General features: G+C 42.2%; 1 protein-coding gene across 1 annotated transcript in view; it reads right to left on the bottom strand.

The window, feature by feature from the left end:
- Window positions 1-5,000, bottom strand: part of stxbp6l (syntaxin binding protein 6 (amisyn), like) — a 63,380-nt gene that overhangs the window by 9,717 nt on the left and 48,663 nt on the right. The gene's annotated exons all lie outside the window — the stretch shown is intronic.

Here is a 5,000-nt window from a genome sequence, read left to right as displayed (position 1 = left end):
AGTACTGAGCTCTGAGCGCAAGCCTCTGCCAACACTACTTTCCAATTCCATAAATTTTTACCCTTGAAAAAATTTTCAAAGAGGGTTCGCTGTCCCATGGTGGCAGTGAAAGTCGAGGGCCCCGATGGACCAAACCCAGATTGCAGAGGCTAGCTCTGGGGGTGTGGAACATCGCCTCGCTGGGGGGAAGGAGGTTGTGTGTGGAAGGTAGAGTGCTACCAGTTAGATCTGGTTGGCCTCCCCTCCATGCACAGCTCCAGAACCACTCTCCTTGATAGGAGTTGGACCTTATTCTTCTCTGGAGTTGCCTGGGGTGTGAAGTGCTGGGTGCATGTGGGAATACTCACAAATCCCCAGCTGAGCGGTGCTATGTTGGTGTTTACCCCAGTAGATGACTGACTGACTCTGACTGTTGTTTGAGTGTATGCACCGAACAACAGTTTGGAGTGGCCTTCTTGGAATCCCTGAATGGAGTCCTGTATGGGGCTCCAGTAGGGGAGGTGATGGTCTAGTGGTTAAGCGTTGGGCTTGAGACCAGAGCATCCTTGGTTCAAATCCCAGTCCGACACTGCAGAAGCGTAGACAGACTAAGGAACATGACACAAGATACAGCCACATAGTTATTCATGTTGGCGGCAACAGATGTCAGAATGAAGCACTCTGAGGTCACAAAAAATGGACATAGAGAGGACTTGTATCCTTGCCAGAAAGATGTGTCGGCATCAATTAATAGTCTTTGGTACCCTCCACTCCCGGGGTAATGATGAGGCATTTAGCAGGCTGACGTCGTTAAATAGGTGGCTGATACAATTTTGTAGATAGCAAGGCTTTAGTTAACCGAACTTTGTTTTGGGGCCGCCGTGGCTTTCTGATGCCGGACGGCCTTCACGCTACCAGGGAAGGCGCCGCCATCTTGTCTGTGATCATAGATAGAGCTCTACAGGGAGGGTAACATTAGGATTTTACAGCAGGCCACAGAGCAGGTGATTATAGACCCTGCAAGGCTTATGCCAAATGTGTGTGTGGAATCCATCAGCTTAGCAGGGAAATTAGTGCAGAAAATCCACTATAGTGATAGTGCAGTTTATGTGGCAGGGAGGGAAATGATCAAACTGTAAGGTTTTTATCAAACTAAAGAATGCACCTGAAAATGTCAGATGTCAGTCCATCAGGAGCACGAGTCAGTTAGAACGCTTTGAATGAGAATGAAACGGAGGATTGTTCAGGCTTTGGTTGGTGTATTCATGTTTTTTTTTTTTGTTTCATTGAATGGTCACTCATTCCATGTCTGGTATCTACTGTATGCATTGTTAAACAAGTATTTGTGTGGAACAAAATTTCTGACTTGGATCGTATTCTGCTTGAAAACAACATTCATATAATGGCTGTATTTGACACATACTTGGATGAAATTATAAGTGATACTGCGGTATTTATTCATTTATGGATTTATTTATTATATGATGGCAACTGACATTTTTCAATCTACCTCTGCACAGGAGCTTAATGTGAAAGTTTTTGATTATACTGACCATAGATTTCATAACATAGAACATAATATTGATTCTGATTGTTTTTTCCTCAAATAAAGGTGGCAGTTCGAGCTCCCCCTCGAACTGCCACCTTATCATGGTGGGGGAGTTTGCGTTCACCGGATGATCCAAGGAGCTACATTGTCGGGGGCTTCATGCCCCTGGTTGGGTCTCCCATGGCAAACAGGTCCTAGGTGACAGGCCAGACTAAGGGCAATTCAAAAGCTCCTATGACGGACACGAAATCAGGGACCAAGACGTCAATCAATCAATCAATCAATCAATTTTTTTATATAGCGCCAAATCACAACAAACAGTTGCCCCAAGGTGCTTTATATTGTAAGGCAAGGCCATACAATAATTATGTAAAACCCCAACGGTCAAAACGACCCCCTGTGAGCAAGCACTTGGCTACAGTGGGAAGGAAAAACTCCCTTTTAACAGGAAGAAACCTCCAGCAGAACCAGGCTCAGGGAGGGGCAGTCTTCTGCTGGGACTGGTTGGGGCTGAGGGAGAGAACCAGGAAAAAGACATGCTGTGGAGGGGAGCAGAGATCGATCACTAATGATTAAATGCAGAGTGGTGCATACAGAGCAAAAAGAGAAAGAAACAGTGCATCATGGGAACCCCCCAGCAGTCTACGTCTATAGCAGCATAACTAAGGGATGGTTCAGGGTCACCCGATCCAGCCCTAACTATAAGCGTTAGCAAAAAGGAAAGTTTTAAGCCTAATCTTAAAAGTAGAGAGGGTGTCTGTCTCCCTGATCTGAATTGGGAGCTGGTTCCACTGGAGAGGAGCCTGAAAGCTGAAGGCTCTGCCTCCCATTCTACTCTTACAAACCCTAGGAACTACAAGTAAGCCTGCAGTCTGAGAGCGAAGCGCTCTATTGGGGTGATATGGTACTACGAGGTCCCTAAGATAAGATGGGACCTGATTATTCAAAACCTTATAAGTAAGAAGAAGAATTTTAAATTCTATTCTAGAATTAACAGGAAGCCAATGAAGAGAGGCCAATATGGGTGAGATATGCTCTCTCCTTCTAGTCCCCGTCAGTACTCTAGCTGCAGCATTTTGAATTAACTGAAGGCTTTTTAGGGAACTTTTAGGACAACCTGATAATAATGAATTACAATAGTCCAGCCTAGAGGAAATAAATGCATGAATTAGTTTTTCAGCATCACTCTGAGACAAGACCTTTCTGATTTTAGAGATATTGCGTAAATGCAAAAAAGCAGTCCTACATATTTGTTTAATATGCGCTTTGAATGACATATCCTGATCAAAAATGACTCCAAGATTTCTCACAGTATTACTAGAGGTCAGGGTAATGCCATCCAGAGTAAGGATCTGGTTAGACACCATGTTTCTAAGATTTGTGGGGCCAAGTACAATAACTTCAGTTTTATCTGAGTTTAAAAGCAGGAAATTAGAGGTCATCCATGTCTTTATGTCTGTAAGACAATCCTGCAGTTTAGCTAATTGGTGTGTGTCCTCTGGCTTCATGGATAGATAAAGCTGGGTATCATCTGCGTAACAATGAAAATTTAAGAAATACCGTCTAATAATACTGCCTAAGGGAAGCATGTATAAAGTGAATAAAATTGGTCCTAGCACAGAACCTTGTGGAACTCCATAATTAACTTTAGTCTGTGAAGAAGATTCCCCATTTACATGAACAAATTGTAATCTATTAGACAAATATGATTCAAACCACCGCAGCGCAGTGCCTTTAATACCTATGGCATGCTCTAATCTCTGTAATAAAATTTTATGGTCAACAGTATCAAAAGCAGCACTGAGGTCTAACAGAACAAGCACAGAGATGAGTCCACTGTCCGAGGCCATAAGAAGATCATTTGTAACCTTCACTAATGCTGTTTCTGTACTATGATGAATTCTAAAACCTGACTGAAACTCTTCAAATAGACCATTCCTCTGCAGATGATCAGTTAGCTGTTTTACAACTACCCTTTCAAGAATTTTTGAGAGAAAAGGAAGGTTGGAGATTGGCCTATAATTAGCTAAGATAGCTGGGTCAAGTGATGGCTTTTTAAGTAATGGTTTAATTACTGCCACCTTAAAAGCCTGTGGTACATAGCCAACTAACAAAGATAGATTGATCATATTTAAGATCGAAGCATTAAATAATGGTAGGGCTTCCTTGAGCAGCCTGGTAGGAATGGGGTCTAATAAACATGTTGATGGTTTGGATGAAGTAACTAATGAAAATAACTCAGACAGAACAATCGGAGAGAAAGAGTCTAACCAAATACCGGCATCACTGAAAGCAGCCAAAGATAACGATACGTCTTTGGGATGGTTATGAGTAATTTTTCTCTAATAGTTAAAATTTTGTTAGCAAAGAAAGTCATGAAGTCATTACTAGTTAAAGTTAATGGAATACTCAGCTCAATAGAGCTCTGACTCTTTGTCAGCCTGGCTACAGTGCTGAAAAGAAACCTGGGGTTGTTCTTATTTTCTTCAATTAGTGATGAGTAGAAAGATGTCCTAGCTTTACGGAGGGCTTTTTTATAGAGCAACAGACTCTTTTTCCAGGCTAAGTGAAGATCTTCTAAATTAGTGAGACGCCATTTCCTCTCCAACGTACGGGTTATCTGCTTTAAGCTACGAGTTTTTGAGTTATACCACGGAGTCTGTCTGAGTTATTTTCATTAGTTACTTCATCCAAACCATCATGTCATGTCATTCAAAGCGCATATTAAACAAATATGTAGGACTGCCTTTTTGCATTTACGCAATATCTCTAAAATCAGAAAGGTCTTGTCTCAGAGTGATGCTGAAAAATTAATTCATGCATTTATTTCCTCTAGGCTGGACTATTGTAATTCATTATTATCAGGTTGTCCTAAAAGTTCCCTAAAAAGCCTTCAGTTGGTTCAGAATGCTGCAGCTAGAGTACTGACGGGGACTAGCAGGAGAGAGCATATCTCACCCGTGTTGGCCTCCCTTCATTGGCTTCCTGTTAATGCTAGAATAGAATTTAAAATTCTTCTTCTTACTTATAAGGTTTTGAATAATCAGGTCCCATCTTATCTTAGGGACCTCATAGTACCATATTACCCCATTAGAGCGCTTCGCTCTCAGACTGCGGGCTTACTTGTAGTTCCTAGGGTTTGTAAGAGTAGAATGGGAGGCAGAGCCATCAGCTTTCAGGCTCCTCTCCTGTGGAACCAGCTCCCAATTCAGATCAGGGAGACAGATACCCTCTCTACTTTTAAGATTAGGCTTAAAACTTTCCTTTTCGCTAAGGCTTATAGTTAGGGCTGGATCGGGTGACCCTGGACCATCCCTTGGTTATGTTGCTTTAGACGTAGACTGTGTTTCATAATTATTGTATGGCCTTGCCTTGCAATGTGGAGCGCCTTGGGGCAACTGTTTGTTGTGATTTGGCGCTATACAAGAAAAAAGTTGATTGATTGATTGATTCAGAATGACTCCTGCTCCCA

The sequence above is a fragment of the Thalassophryne amazonica genome, chromosome 21 (assembly GCF_902500255.1).
Source record: "Thalassophryne amazonica chromosome 21, fThaAma1.1, whole genome shotgun sequence".
Classification (NCBI taxonomy): domain Eukaryota; kingdom Metazoa; phylum Chordata; class Actinopteri; order Batrachoidiformes; family Batrachoididae; genus Thalassophryne; species Thalassophryne amazonica.
This window is presented reverse-complemented; position numbering and strand designations above follow the sequence as displayed.